The sequence below is a fragment of the Gracilinanus agilis genome, chromosome X (genome assembly GCF_016433145.1).
Source record: "Gracilinanus agilis isolate LMUSP501 chromosome X, AgileGrace, whole genome shotgun sequence".
NCBI lineage: Eukaryota > Metazoa > Chordata > Mammalia > Didelphimorphia > Didelphidae > Gracilinanus > Gracilinanus agilis.
This window is the reverse complement of record NC_058136.1, coordinates 67581116-67598149: the sequence shown is the minus strand read 5'-3', so window position 1 is coordinate 67598149 and position 17034 is coordinate 67581116.

Below are 17034 nucleotides of genomic sequence, written 5' to 3'. Positions count from 1 at the left end.
TGTTTCGGTCAGGAGAGGTTAAGAGCTGCTTCTTACTCTGCCGCCATCTTAACCCGGAACTCTAATCTTTTCTTTAAAAAAGGAAACTGAGTCTCTGACAGGTTAAATGGCTTTCCCAAAGACAGCAGTGGCCCAATTTCAATCCAACGTCTCTCATTCCAGAGCTTGTGTTCTTTCTTATTGTTGTTGTTGTTGTTGAGTCATTCAGTAGTGTTCAACTCTTGGTGACCCCATGGACTGTAGCTATCCATGGGCTTCTCTTGGCAAGGATACTGCAATGGTTTGCCATTTTCTTCTCCAGTAGATACTTTTATCGGGCAGTAAGAGGTGAACGGATTTGCCCAAGGTCGCCTAGCTAGGAAGTGCCTGGGGCTGGATTTGAACTCAAATCTTCCTGACGGCAGGCCCAGTGCTCTAACGACAGATTCTTCTTGGATCTTTCTACTGTACCAAACAGGAACCTTCTGATATCTATATTCCCCAAATATAGGTGTATGTTAACCTGGATTTCCTGACCCTTTTCTATCACAAATTTTCATATGGAAAGTCAAAAGTGAAAGAAACTCTTTCCCTACTCAAGAATCTTATTGTTTCCATCCCAACAGCTAGTTCCTCCTTGTTGGAAAAAATCCGATCCAGAATAGCAGTTCCCCTTGTAGCTTCCTGTACGGTTTAAAGGATAAAGTTATTATCAAGGGACAACAATAATGAATCAGCTGCTCTAGTCTTGGCCAAGAGCTCTAGCAGATGTTTGCACAAATAAAATGCCCCTTATCGCCACTGATATCATGGTAGAATTCCTCCCTGCCAGGCTGGCGGGATTTCCCCCAATCCTTATAGGGTTTGTAGTATATACCCACAATGATATGGCTTCCATTTCCCCCTTCTGTCCTCTAAGTAGTGGCTGCCCACTTGACTTCAAGTCAAGCCAAGTCAACACACATTAATTGCTGTCATTAAGTCATTTCAGTTATGTTTAAGTCTGTGACCCCATTTAGGGTTTTCTTGGCAAAGATACTAGAGTGCTTTGCCATTTCCTTCTCCAGCTCATTTTGCAGATTAGGAAACTGAGGCCAACAGGGTTAAGTGCCTTGTCCGGGGTCACATAGCTAAGAAGTATCTGCAGCTAGATTCAAACTCAGGAAGATGAGCTTTCCTTACTTTAAGTATAGTATTCTAACCATTATGCCTCTTAACCACCTACATGTTTATTAGACCCCCTACTATTCACAGAACCTCCTGGACCCCAAATCCCCTCTTTCTAGCTCCTTCTTGAGGTCTCTGGCTAGCTAGCTCAGAACAGCAATAGCAGGAGCATTGAAGGGGTCTAAAGTTGCTATAGATGGTCCAGAAATGCAGAGATGTTACCAGACTCACTACCATTCCCAAAGGCACAGACACCACCTACGCTTGTGTTGGCAGAGCTGGCTCACAGGCATCTGAGATCTCATCCTTCTGCCCTGCTGATGATTAGTTACTTTGTGCCTATTATTGACACCCTCTGTTGTCAGCAACCCATTTTGCTGTTGACTTGTCTCATCAGCAGATCTAGTAGCCAGTTACAGTCCTGTCCCTGCCAGGCTCTGAGAATGAGGTTTAAATGAAAATGATAAGCTCTTGACCAGGGATGGAGTGTACCTAATGAGGGTGCCGATGGCCTTGCAAATTGAATCAAAGGGGCTCTGTAACTATAAAAGGGAAGGGAGGAAATGCTAGACTATGGCTCTGGAAGGCTATAACCAATATATTCACATTAAGAAATCGGAGAGTGATGCCGAAGAATGCTACCTACCTCCTGACTGGGAGAGAATGTACTAAATATGAAATCCACAGAATCAAATACACCCTTAGATGTGATCAATGTGGGAATTTTATTACTTTGTTATGTATATTCATATCAAAGGTTTTCTTTTTCTTCTTTAGCTTTTTTTTTTAAACCCTTAACTTCTGTGTATTGGCTCCTTGGTGGAAGAGTGGTAAGGGTGGGCCATGGGGGTCAAGTGACTTGCCCAGGGTCACCCAGCTGGGAAGTGTCTGAGGCCAGATTTGAACCCAGGACCTCCCGTCTCTACGCCTGGCTCTCCATCCACTGAGCTACCCAGCTGCCCCTCTTCGTTAGCTTTTCAATGTATGTGAGAGGAGGAAGGGAGAAGATGAGAAAATAAATGCTTGATAACTGGAAAAATTAACACAAAATTCAAGAACCAGGGGGAGGAGGCATGCCAGGGAAAAGGGATGGAGATCAATGAATAGAGAATCATAAGTAATATCCTCATCAGACCCCCACAAGGGCAGAGGTGAATTGTTTGGGAAACCAATCACAAGCCTAGTGATGTTGGATGTCAATTACCCAGAGAGATGAGCTTTTTAAGGTCAGATAAGAAGTTCTTATCTTGTTTTAATGCTAATTTCAATCTTGAAAAGGTGGAGGAAACCAGAAGAGGAAATTCTGCATCTGATTCTTAACAAGAAGAAGCTGATTATTAAAGGAGATATGATGAAAGCATTGCTAAACATCAGAGGAGGATTTAAAAATGTGTAGAAATTTAAGGGGAAAGATAGCTAGGCATACACTAGTATATAGATTACAATTTGTGAGAAAAGACTCCAATGAATTTTGATAGAGGAGAAGAAGGGTCCTAGGATGATATATTAATAGCTAGAAGGGACCTCAAAAGGCAGCCACTCCAACCCCTCATTTTACAGAGGAGGAAACCAAGGCCCATAGAGTAAAATGATTGGCCCCAGGTCCCACTTGGGACCTTCAATCTAAAGCTGTAAGAAACCTCAGAGACTATCTTCAGTGGTTCCCAAACTTTTTTGGCCTGTCGCCCCCTTTCCAGAAAAACTATTCCTTAGCTCCCTGGAAACTTTATTTTTTAAAAAATTTAATAGCAATGAATACGAAAGCTAAATGCAGCTGTGGCCATCACTGCCTCTTTGGATCACTGCAGCACCCACCAGGGGGCGGTGGCGCCCACTTTGGGAATCACTGCTCTAACTCAATCCCCCGATTTTCCAGAGAACAGAACTGAGGCCAATACAGGTGGAATGACTGGTTCCAGGTCACCCTAAGATTCAATGGATGAAAGCCCAGTAAGGTTTGGAGGCTCTATAGAATGATAGTCTGAAGACATGAAGAGCCAGTTGCCTAAAGGAATTGACAAGAATGCACAGAGAACTGTGTACTGACCAACTCACATATTGAAAACGTGTGTTCAGTTGGTCATAGCGGTGCACGCCTGCACTCCATACTACCAGAGAAACTGAATTACTTGAATTCTGAGATGTTGTTCAGTAGTTCCTGTCACGTCCGAATCTTCAGGACTCCATTTGGGGTTTTCTTTTTTTTTTAAATTTAGAATATTTTTCCATGGTTACATGATTCCTGATTCCCCCCCCCCCCCCAACTCCCGCTCTTTCCTCCCTTCTCCTGAATCTGACAAGCAGTTCCACTGGGTTCTACATGTATCATTGTTCAGAACCTATTTCCTTGTTATTCCTATTTGCAGTAGAGCCATCCTTTAACAATGAAACCATTTGGGGTTTTCTTGGCAGAGATCCTGGAGTGGTTTGCCATTTCCTTCTCCAACTCATTTTACAGATGAGGAAACTGAGGCCAAAATGGTTAAGTGACTTGTCCAGGGTCACACAGCTAATAGTGTCTGAAGCCAGATTTGAACTCAGGAAAATGAGTCTTCCTGATTCCAGGCACGGTGATCTATCTATTGTAGTACCACCTCGCTGCCCAGAGGCCCAAGCTACAACAGGGCTAATGCCATTTGGGTGTTCATATTGTGCATCAGCAGTGCAGTGACTTAGGATCAGGAGACCACCATGTTGCCTAAGGAAAGCAAACTCAACCAAGTCAGAAATGAAACAGGCCAAAGCTTTCGAGATCAATCAGCAATAGTATCAGCCCATCAGTGGCTGTTATGTTTCTAGCTCGGATAAAATAGGGAGCTCTGTCTCCAAAAAACCCCGCAAATAACAACAACGGCAGCAGCCATATATAGAAGATGGGAGTAAGAACAGGTTCATTGGCTTTGATCTTTTTTCCTCCCACCCCTATCATTTCATTTCATCTCTACAAAAGTTTCTGTAGTAGGAAGTGACCCCACTGATGCAAATCCCCAACTGGTTTTTAAGTTTAAAGCTTTAGAGAGCAGCAGGGGATAAAGAGAAAGCACCCGTGCCATAAGTTCGCCATCACTGTTTCAGCCTAAAGAAAAGATGACGTGAGTGTGCATGTGTGTGTGAGAGAGAGAAAGAGAGAAATGACAGATGCCTTTAAGTATTTGCCTTTTTTCTATTTTACCCTTAGTGAGCAGAACTGGGAGCAATGAATGGAAGTCTCAAAGCATCAAATTTAGGTTTGACATTATGAAAAACTTGCCAGTGGGCACAATAGTCCCAAAGTGCCTCAGGAGGTAGTGGGTCCCTAAATTAGTCCCACTTTGGGGATCAAAGGAAATGAGAGCTATTTCTTAAGGCTTGTAAGGTTTTTTCCCTTAAAATGGAAAGAAGAAATGGCCAGATTCTCCCCCCCACCCCGTTTTCATTCCTGCTGTTGGCAGAAAGTCTTACCATACTAGAAAGGGAAAAAGAGATAGGGCCCACGCACAAAACTTACATCTCCAAATGAGATTTATTGAAGGATATTCTCTACAGCCAACAAAGGCCTCCAGAGGAATGGAGATGGGGCTGTTGCAAATCTCAAAGTCGGTGTTCAGCTCAATTCATTGTGTGTGGGCTCTGAGGGGTTGGCAACCTATCAAGATGGTTTCCTAGCTCTCCCCTTTTGTACCAGAAAGGTCACCTCTCTAATACGTGTTAGTTTCCCTTACTTCCTAGGAGTCCTCAGGCAGTTACTAGGAGGGAAGTAAAGGCAGCAGCATCTGTTATCTCTGCTCTCAAATCTATGCTTTGAGTTCTTTTAGGGTAATGGGTTGAAGAGGCAAAGGAGGGAGAAAAGGAAGGAGAGAGTCTGATTCCCTCTCCCCCAACTCTCCTCCCTGTCCCATTTCTGGACGATTTGGGGCTGTTCTCATAGAGATAAGAGTCTGCTCCTCGTGGCCTTGGCTAGATTTGGAAAACATCCCTACAGCCCAGGAGCTCATCACTCAAGGTCATTAGCTCATCCAGAGAATGAAGGTGCCAAAATTTGTCCATGGTCTCAATTTTTGGTTTAACTCTTCACTCTCCTGGGCCAGTCTCCAGAATTTCCAGCACTCTATGACAGGCTGACAGTACCTTGGGGGCTTGTGTTCAGTGCCTTATCAATTGGAGTAGCAAGCGTCTATAAGATGAGCCAGTAGGAAATGTACAGAATAGGCTGTAATACAGTTCTCTGTCCTTGGAAGGCACAATGGATCAGAGGAACATAGAAGGGACCCCACAGACCCTCTAGCCCAACTCCCTCATTTGACACAGGAGGCTCAGGAAGAAAATGTAGTTTGCCCAAAGTCACATATACACTCCTAGACCTAGAGCTGGGAGAGACCTCAGAGGCCACTGAGTCCAATTCTCTCTAATTTTCCAAGGGGGAAACTGAGGCCCAAGGAAAGGAAGTCACTTACCCAAAGGCTCCTAGATCTAGAGCTGGCAGGGCCCTCAGAGGCCATTGAGTCCAATTCTCTCATTTTGCAGAGGGGGAAACTGAGGTCCAGGGAGGGGAAATGATTTGTCCAAGATCACATAGGTACTAAGTCTCAGAGGTAGTGTTTGAACCCAGTAAACTGCTGGATCTAGAGTTGAGAAGAACCTGCTCCCAAGGGTAGGCTCTGGAGAATGGTCTTGGAAGAAGAGATTCCAGTACTGGTGTTCTTTTTACCTTTTGCTATTTTTCAAAAACCTCTTCATAGTCCTACCCTACAGCCACCAACCAGGGGATTAACTCCTGCGGAGAAGGGACTAGCCATCCCCAGCAATTGTCACCCACAGGGCAGGCAAGCTGGTCTATCCCCTCAGACATGGATCCTGAGCCCAAGGGGCTAAGGAATAGCGATGCTTCCTGGACCACTAGTCCTGCTTCTAGCCCTGCCCCCATAGCCATCACTGAAGGTAGTGATCACTGCGGAATTGTTACCTAGCAACCATTTCTGCTGGTGAGGTAGCCCCTCCCTTCCCAGCAACCACAACTACAGAAGCCCTGGAAATGAAAGTTCTCACCCCCAAAGTCCCTGGCACCATCAAATGATTCAATGTCAGAAACAAACAGAGAGGGATTTTTATCAGTGGAAATAGCACTCAAGGCAATGCATTAGCCTCCTCCTTCTTGTGGCACCCTTCGGACCATAGGGCCTTGCAGCTCTGTGCAGTGGCCTTCTGTGAAAGTGTGAACTCCTGGAGAATAGGGACTGGTTCATCTTCTGCTGGGGTTCCCTGCACTTAGCACATAGTAAGAATTTTTTGTATTCTTTGCCCACTCATTCATTCTTTCCTACTGTACCAGGATGTCTCTTGTTAGATATATCATAGAAGGGGGCATCCACGAGCCAATTCTCTAAGCCAGAAGAATTCTTCAGAGACCAGGCGGACCTGGTATTTTTTTTAAATCCTCACCTTCCACCTTAGAATCAATACCATGTCTTGGCCCCAAGGCAAAAGAGCAGTAAGGGTTAGGCAATGGGGGTGAAGTGACTTGCCCAGGGTCACCCAGCTAGGAAGTGTCTGAGGTCAGTTTGGAACCCAGGACCTCCTATCTCCAAGCTTGGCTCTGTATCCACTGAGTCACCTAGTTGCTCTTGAATTTTTTAAAAGTAGACTGAAAGTAACTGGTCCCATATGGCAGAATTCCCATCATACAGTAGCTGTTACTCCCACTGTATGCCTATGCCTTGTCATGAGCTCAGAAATGGATCCCATTTAACCCAAACTTCCCAAATGCCAAATTGTGGAAATATCTGCCCCACCTCTAGAGTAATTCTGAGGAAATCCAAAAGGCATGTGGTTGACAGTATATCCCAACGTCTTTTTTGTAGTGACACTAGCTTCTTTGACCCCATTCGCAGTTGTGTAACATGGAATGCACTATGATGGTTTATTTTAGGGGGTGTTAATTGGCCCGTTTACTGAGTTTATTTAGTTAAATCAACCACCTCATTTGAATATACTTTTTTAAAAATTTTTTTGAATTCCATTTAATTTTAGCTCCAAATTCTCTCCTTCCCACGTCTTCCTTTCCATTGAGAAAGCAAGAAAAACAAAATCTGTCACAAACCATATAGTTAAGAAAAAGAAATTCCCACATTAGTCATGTCATATGTATATATACACGCAGACGTGTGTGTATATGTAGCCTGACAAACGCACACCACTCAGTCTGCACTTTTGAGTCCTTCACCTCTCTGACAGGACATAGGCCACATGTTTCGTCATGAATCCTCATGGAATCAGAGTTGGCCATCGCATTGATGGGTTCCTAAATCTTTCAGAATTGTTTGTCTTTACAAAATTGCTGTTACTGTGTAAATTGTTCTACTTGTTCTGGTCATTTCACTTTGCATCAGTTCATAGAAGTATTCCCAGGGTTCTCTAAAGCCATCCCCACTATCATTTCTTACAGCACACTAATATTCCATTTCAGTAGAGAAGCATGTTTCTGGGGAGGTTGGCTAGCTGGTTAACCCTGTGTCTGATTGCTGCATCTCCCTGTTGTCCATGTGTCTCATCAATTGGGCTTTGCTACAACTTGCCTGAAGTATTAGGGACAGAGAACCAAAGGGCTAGGCAATGATGAACAGCTGTCCCAAGTTCAGCGAGTCTTTTATGATCTCTTCTGAGCCTCTCCCTCTCCTCTTGGGTGAGAGATGCAGAGAAGATGGAAGAGTCTGTTTCTGCCTTCAGAAAACTCCTGGTCTGATAGGAGAAGTTTGAGGACTGGTTCAGTGTCTGAGGGCAGAATGAGCAGAGACAATGTGATTCATTACTGCTACATTTTCACAAATAAGCCTGGCTGCCTGCTTCAAATCCATCTTTCCAGCTGGGGGTCATGTCTTGCCTCCTATCCACTGGCTCAGCCCCATTAAAGGCTCTAAGTCATTATGTCCTTTTTGGCATTTATTTCTCCTTTCACAAAGTGAGAGGATTAGATCACATAATTTCCAAGATTCTTCCCAGCTCAGACATTCTTGCCTACGGACTATTTTCTAAAGGCTCTACAAATTCGGACACTCTAGGGTCCATTATCTAAGGGCTCTATAAGTTCTGACACTATAGGGTCCATTTTCTTTTTTCTTTTTCTTTTTCTTTTTTTTTTTAACCCTTAACTTCTGTGTATTGGCTCCTTGGTGGAAGAGTGGTAAGGGTGGGCAATGGGGGTCAAGTGACTTGCCCAGGGTCACACAGCTGGGAATCTAGGGTCCATTTCTAAGGTCTCTATAAGTTCTGATGCTCTAAGGGTCCATTTTGTAAGGGCTCTATAAGTTCTGATGCTCTAAGGTCCATTTCTAAGGGTTCTTTCTAGCCTTCTGTGATAGAGTAAGCCATTTATGGTTCTACTTTGGCTGGAATAAGGAAAGAGAGAAGGATCTGGTGGAAGTCATGTACAGGCTAGTGCTGTGGGAGTGGAACAAGCTAAACTAAGGTCAAAATTTCATAGGCTAATTGAGAGTCAAATTTAATCCTATGTTAATCTTCACTATCCTATACAATTTTGCTGTGCTTGGAAAGCTTTCAAACACATTATTTCATGGATATATCAGCCCCTCTGAGTCTGCAGGCTCAATGGACCCCAAATAGCCAGATTTAGAGAAAATGATCCTTCTCTGAATGGAGGCATGATCTGAACAGTGATATATAAAAAAGAGAGATGCGAAACAGCTCAGGTACCTTTGGTAGCTCAGGGGGAGAATACTGAACTAAGCAAGGCACAGAGGTAATCACAAGTGAACAAAGGAATCATTTTAATGACAAAAAATGTAAATGCTTTGGCATGGAAAAAAGCCCTGGAATGAAAAGTAGAAGGGAAGTTGTTGATTAGTGTCAGGAAGGGGGTTCTTCTCCTCCACCCCAGCCAATGTAGTCACGCATGTTTGTTGTTCAGTCAAAAGTTTTCAGTTGTATCTGACTCTTTGGGTTTCCTTGTCAGAGATACTGGAGTGGTTTGCCATTTCATTCTCATTTTACAGATGAGGAAACTGAGTCAAAAAGGGTAAAGTGATTTGCCCAGGGTCACTCAGATAGTCAGTGTCTGAAGCCAGATTTGAACTCGGGAAGATGAGTCTTCCCGACTACATGCTTAGTATTCTATCCACTGCAGCACCACCTAAGAGTCCTGTAGTCACAGGCCACGGAGGTTTTAAAGTATAAACAAAAGACATCTACTCTCTGATCCCTTTATGAGGTGCAAATGCTTCTCTGATTGGATTGAGAAGAAAACACAGAGACTGGCTGAGCAAGTGGGGTAGCTGAGCCTCTGGAAGCTTTAAATGGTTGGACCCTGAATGAGTTTTAGAGCTCAAAGGTTGGCATTAGACAAGGAGGCAACTATTGCTCCTGTACTAGAGGGCAGCAAGGGAGTTGGGGGTGGATTTTCTCTCCTCTCCCCATACCTGCTGAGAAAGTGACTAAAATATCTACAATCTTGTGACCCAGAGGTTTCACTGCTAAGCATGTATCCCAAGAAGGTAAAAGATGTACACCAGTATATTAAGATAAGTACTTTTGGGATAACAAAGAGCTGAAAGCAATGATTATGATTCTAGAGAAGCATGGAAACACTCATATGAACTGATGCAAAGTAAGGTAAGCAGAAATAGGAGAATACTATATCCCCTGTCTACAATAATGGAAATTGGAAGAACACCACAAAAAAAAGAAACATAACTGACTGAATAGCAAGATTGTAATGATCAAACGACTCCCAGAAAAAGAGGAAAAAGTGCACCTCCCTTCCTTCTTTGCAAAGGCAGAAGCCTATGGGTTCAGAATATTGTATATTACAATAAGACTTGGTTATGTTGGATAGTTTTCCTGAATTGCTTTTTCTCCTCTCTTTCTTTTTATTCTTTGTTATCAGGGATAGTTTTCTGGGAGGGGTACAGGGCAAAATCAGTTTGTATCAGGGTTAGGGCTAGTGAATCAGAAATTTATTGAAAAATTAAGGTGATATAAAATTAAAAAGATGCCTATAAAATGTTTTAAAAGAACCTATCTTGTGGGCAAGTCAAAATGTGAATAAGAATAAAACCAAGGTCAAAAAGCTCTAGCTTGTTTCCACAGGCTCCAGTGCCAAAAAGGGGGCACTTAGGAGGGTCCCAGGGGCCAAGAGGAAAGGTATTGAACTTATCTGGAAGGCTGGCACCATTGGCTAGTCATTTTCTTGACCTCTGTGGCAACTCATCACAGGCATGAGTTTTGGTTGACCATTCATGAGCAATTATTGAATTATTCATATATATGAGGAGTCAGGCTTGGCCTATTTCATGGACTCTTGTCCTCAGGGAATCTAGGACACAGAAAAGACCCTTCAGTTGCCACGTCAACACCTTAAACAATGGGGACCTCACTAAGGATCCCATTCCATTGTTGGGCTCTCTTAATTTCTATTTCCACTTGATGATCCTACAAATACTGAAGACAGAGATTACACCCCCAGACAAATTTTCCCTTTTTAAGGTTAAATGGTCTCACTTTCTTCAAATGATCCTCTTATGGCATAGTTTCCAGATTCATCCTCAACCAGAGTTTCCTGCCTCTCTTCCTTTCTCTCTTCCAAAGCCTGGTTTCCAGAACTAGTTCCAGTATTTGAGATGTTGTTGGATGAGAGATGGCCTAGTGGAAAAGAGAACTAATAAGCCCTGGGTTTGAAACATACCCACCTGTGTGATCCTGAGCAAGTCTGTGTACTTCTTTAGGCCTTGTTTTCCTTTTCTGTAAAATTAAGAGTTTGGGCTAGGTAGTCTCTGAAGTTTCTGAGCCTAGAATGAGAGCAGTAGGTCCTCTTTCATTCTATTGAAGCCGCCCAAGACTGAAAACTCTTATGGTACATTCATGACTCATATTTTCTAATCATCTAGGTTCCCCAGATATTGTTTATTGTTCTGTTTCTGACTTGATACTTCCAAGTTCAGGTGCAGAGTTTACACTTACCTCCATTCACAGATTCACAGAATTACAGAGCTGGAAGGGAGAGGTCTCAGAGTCCATCAACTCCAGCCAATACTTCTATAAGAATCCTTCCAAAAACATAGGAAGAAGATGTCATTTGGCCTTTATTTGAAGACCTCCAATGAGGAGGAACCCACTTCATCCCAATTGTGATAATGAGTTTAAATCTACTTTGCCCATTCTCAAATCTAATCACCAAAAGTGTAAACAACTCCACTTAACTCACAAGTTGGGAGGTCTGTGCAAAAATGGGTGATGAATCAGAATTGACTGACTGCCCCCTAGGCAGTCCTAAGAAAAGCATCTGTTGTGATTGGACTCATAAACTAAGAGGAAGGCACAGGAAGTGACAAAAGAAATGGCCTGGATAAATTAAGAAAGCTTCCGGGGCTCAGCCCTTTTACCTCTTCTTGTTTGTGGTCTGGATTTGGAGGAGCTCTGGCTGGGACCTTGGATTTGGTGAGACTGTTCTTAAATCTCTTTCTTAGACATAGTCTAGTTCTTTAAACTAGATCTCTTACTCTACCCTCTTCTCACCTCTCTACTTCCACTGTCTCCTATATTTTATAAATAAATTACTAAAATCATTTTAGAAATTGGTATTTATTCAGTTCCTTGGTAATCACACCTTTAAATAATATTATATCCAATAAAAAATTCTTTTTCTTTACATTTTATGGCTGACCACTTAGGTTGTGATGAGCACCCTCTATCTTCTTAAATTTTCTTGACTTTCATTTACTTTTGTTCAACACAGCGGATGGATAAAAGGTAAGTTCAATTTTTTTCTTTTTCCTTAAAATAAATAGCACACAGCTGTTTTAATTTTAGCGGCAGGGCCCTAAGGCCCCACCTGGGGAAGGGGAGAAGATCCTATCTTCCAGGTACTTTGCCGACAGTACTCAGTACTGGCTGTTTTCCTGATCAGCAGCAGCTGCTTTATTTTTTAACTGTGAGGGCCACACAGAGAAAATCTTTCAATCCCTTTTAGAGGGAAAGCATCTCTGCTCCTTGCCCCAAACAATTTCATCTTGTAAAAAAATCTCTGGGAAAAAAACTGGAGAAAAATCATTGAGCTTAGCTTAGCTTTTATTAGAGGGAGTGATTGTTAAATTGAAAAGTTTTTGCCTTGTTTGACTCCTAAAAAACTACTTTCCTTTTTCCCAGCCCTATGTGTCTCTAGAATTAACTTAAATAAGAAGTGAAACCTGAGAAAATCAATCAGGAACCATAAAAAACTGATCCTTTTTATCTTGAGAGGCTTTTAGAGCCCCCAAAAGGGAAAAAGTAATTTATAAAAACTGTTATTGCCCAAGGCCAACTCAGAAAAGTCAATGATGCCCAAAAGATGAAGCACATGCTCAGGAAGCACCCTGATTCTAGCTATTTTACCCTTAGCAGCTACTTAATCCTATAATTAGCCTCAGACAAAAGCTTTCCTAGCCTGCCCTCCACCCAAAAGTTAATTAAATCTTGAAGTGTGACATACATAAAAATGTGAAGTACTTAAAGGGACCACACCCTTACTTGTAAATTCTCACACCTTGACCTTAACCCCTATCCAAGGGAAAAACCTAGCAAGTAGCATCATCTACTGACAAAAAAACTAGAATTACAAGCAATCTAATAATTAAATTTAAACATAAGAAAACCATTCAAAATGATTTTTGATAGCATTTCCCAAGCTGGAACAACATTGTTTCTTTGGTATTTAAATTGGCTCATAATCCCAGAGACTATATCACAGTGGACATACTTAATACTGTTCCTAGGTATGTTTATGATAGCAGGATATGTGGCTATCCATCTATCTCTCTTTAAGAGAAGACTGACAAACAGTCTGAATAATCTGCAACATATCCAGTATGGGGTTTGTCCACACAATGCTCAGTGCGGGTATGGGGAACCCTAGAGGTGTAACCAAAGCAAATCTAGATGGATGATGATACTGGGGAGAGGAAGGAAATTTAATGATTCTGGAGGTGACTTTTTAAGCCTTTTCAGACTCCACTGTTTTATTAATGATTAATTCTTTTCAGTTTTGTTTCCCCTCCATAACAGTGAACAACTCTTTGTAACATAGCTATTGGAATTGAAGAAAAGGACTCTGGAATACAGTGCCAATCCTGTCACATATATTGCATTTACTGATTATTTGTTTTAGATTGAATTTTGTTTGTTAATTGTCACGTATATGATAGATGGACTCCATCAAACTGGTTACAATCTGTATTAACAATATTTAGAGAATTTAATGAACTAAATATCTCAACTTATTTTAAGAAGCCTTCAGAAATAATTTTTAGATATTTAGAATCTACCTCTGATCATTTGCCTGCCTCTGAGTTCCTTGAAACAAGAGGTAAGGGTTCATTTAGTAGCTGAATTGATTATTATATATTCCTCACCTCCGCATTTGTAAAAATATAATGGATGAGATATAGAATAGTCTCATACCAGAGGAGCTGGGAAGATGTTCCTAGGGCATGGTACCCATGGATGGCTCCCAAGGGGAGCATATTGCAGGAAGCCTAAATACCTTTCTGCATTTTTTTAACTTTTCAGCTTATTTTACTCTCCTTCTCCACCAGCATGATCTAAATTCTTGATGACATTTTAGACCCAAAAAAGGGTTTTCATTACAGTACAGAGGTTTTGTGTTTTTGTGTTTTTTTTTCTGGGCTCCTCTGCCACATTTTGGAAAGATGGCAATAATAGACTTTGTTAAAAATATCTCAGCCAAGGTTGAAAGATTTGCTATGTCTGTAGAACTTGTGGCAAGTATTCATGAGTTCATAGGTTTTTAAATGCTATATGCATTGGAGATAATAGTCCATAGACAAGTGGATACAGTTTTGGGAAACACGTATTTTTTCCTGAACTTTTATTATTGCTTTTCCTTTTCTTTTTCTTTTTCTTTTTTAAATTTTTTTAAACCCTTAACTTCTGTGTATTGGCTCATAGGTGGAAGAGTGGGAAGGGGGGGGCAATAGGGGTCAGGTGACTTGCCCAGGGTCACACAGCTGGGAAGTGTCTGAGGCCGGATTTGAACCTAGGACCTCCCGTCTCTAGGCTTGACTCTCAATCCACTGAGCTACCTAGCTGCTCCCCTTCCTTTTATTTTTCTAATAGAATATTTAATTTTTCCCTTTTTTATTTCTTGTGCTTAGAGTAAATATAATCAATATTGAACTTTTTTTGATTCTGAAGTAATATAAGTTTAAAATATATTTGCTATAATATTAGTGCATACCCAAGACTATGGAAACTTGTAATTTTTTGATAAATGCTATGGGACTATGATTAATATTTGTCTGATTCTAGGAAATGGGATGAAAAAAGGAGCACAGACTTCATCCGCACAGTGCCATAGAAGCACAGACTTAAACTGAATAGTGCCATGGAGCACAAGGTCAAAAAAAAGACCACACCAATCCAAGTAGGATTGTTGAACTTCTATGCCAATACTAAAGGACTTGAACTTAATGTAAGACTCGAAGTTGTGATGCTTGACATATGTTAAGATGTAGGATGCTTCATACCACGCTGCCAGTCAAGTACCAAAGGTTGGCCAGTTGGCCATCATCCTAGCTCACCCTGTCCCTGAGAGTGAAGGTAAATCAGACCAAGGAATGACACTTCCCTTGCACACAAAAATTTGGTCCTCTTTTCTTTCTTATGGTATGGCAACTTCCTGTAGTCTTGGCTGCTAATGGGTAAGTACAATATTACTGCATTTTGTCCAGATTTAAGGGACAAAATTTACTTTAATTGGACCCTAATAGAAGGGCCCATTATGAATTTATTCTTATTTACTTAGAAATTTTTATATACATTGATTTTTGATATTTTGATTCTAATTTTGAATATTTTACTTTCTCCCAAAGTTTAATTTTTCTTCTATTTGTTTTTCTTTTTATGTTTTTGGTTTTTCTTTTGATAATCGACTCATATACCACATAACTCAACAATGTATTCTGAGTTGATCTGGGTGTTGGTCAACACTCTCTTCGGGGGAGATTGTATTTTTTGAATTTTTATTTTGAATATTTTCCCATAGTTACATATTTCATGTTCTTTCCCTCTCCCCCACACCACCCAGCCCCCTTTAGCTGAATGCATAATTCCACTGAGTTTTACATGTATCATTGATCAAGACCTAATTCCGTATTATTGATAGTTGGTCTAGAGTTATCGTTTAGTGTCTACATCCCAATATTATCCCCATCAGCCCATGTGTTCAAGCAGTTGTTTTTCTTCTGTGTTTCTTCTCCCACAATTCTTCCTCTGAATGTGGCTAGTTTTCTTTCTCACAAGTCCCTCAGTCTTGCTCTGGATTCTTGCATTGCTGCAAGTAGAGAAGTCTGTTATGTTAGACTGTACCACAGTCTATCCGTCTCTGTGTACAGTGTTCTCCTGGATCTGCTCCTTTCACTCTGCATCAATTCCTGGAGGTCATTCCAGTCCACATGGAATTCCTCCAGTTCTTTATTCCTTTGAGCACAATAGTATTCCATCACCAACAGATACCAAAATCTGTTCAGCCATTCCCCCATTGAAGGTACATTCTGTTATTTTCCAATTTTTTGCCACCACAAAGAGTGGGGATATAAATATTTTTGTACAAGTCTTTTTTATCTATGATCTCTTTGTGGTACAAACCCAGCAATGCTATGGCTGGTTTGAAGGGCAGGCAGTCTTTTAGAGCTCTTTGGGCATAGTTCCAAATTGCCATCCAGAATGGTTGGATCAGTTCACAACTCCACAAGCAATGCATTAATGTCCCAATTTTGCCACATCCTCTCCAACATTCATTTCTCTCCCTTGTTGTCATTTTAGCCAATCTTCTAGGTGTGAGGTGATACCTCAGAATTGTTTTGATTTGCATTTCTCTAATTATTAGAGATTTAGAACACTTTTTCATATGCTTATTGATAGTTTTGATTTCTTTATCTGAAAATTGCCTATTCACGTCCCTTGCCCATTTTTCAATTGGGGAATGGCTTGATTTTTTTATACAATTGATTTAGCTCCTTGTATATTTGAGTAATTAGACCTTTGTCAAAGTTTTTTGTTATAAAGATTTTTTCCCAGTTTGTTGCTTCCCTTCTAATTTTGGTAGCATTGGTTTTGTCTGTACAAAAACTTTTTAGTTTAATGTAGTCAAAATTATTTATTTTACATTTTGGGATATTTTCTTTTTCTTTTTTTTCTGATTTAAATATTTTATTTTATTTTTTTAGAAAAATTTTCCATGGTTACATGATTCATGTTTTTTATACATTTATTAATATTCATTTTTAACCTGATTACATGCTTCATACCCCTACTTTCCCCTTCACCCCCCCGCTCTCCCCTTACCCATGGCTGACGCACATTTCCACTGGTTGTAACATGTGTCCTTGTTCAGGGCCCATTTCCATATTGTTGTTAGTTGCATTGGTGTGGTAGTTTCTAGTCCACATCCCCAATCATGTCCACCCCGACCCATGCATTCAAGCAGTTGTTTTTCTTATATGTTTCCTCTCCTGCAGTCCTTCCTCTGAATGTGAGTAGCGTTCTTTACCATAAATCCCTCAGAATTGTCCTGAGTCATTGCATTGCTGCTGGTACAGAGGTCCATTACATTCGATTTTACCACAGTATGTCAGTCTCTGTGTACAATGTTCTCCTGGATCTGCTCCTTTCGCTCTGCATCTGTTCCTGGAGGTCTCTCCAGTTCACCTGGAACTCCTCCAGTTTATTATTCCTTTTAGCACAATAGTATTCCATCACCAGCATATACCACAATTTATTCAGCCATTCCCCAATTGAAGGGCATCCCCTCATTTTCCAGTTTTTTGCCACTACAAAAAGTGCAGCTATAAATATTTTCGTACAAGTCTGTTTATCTATGATCTCTTTGGGGTACAAACCCAACAA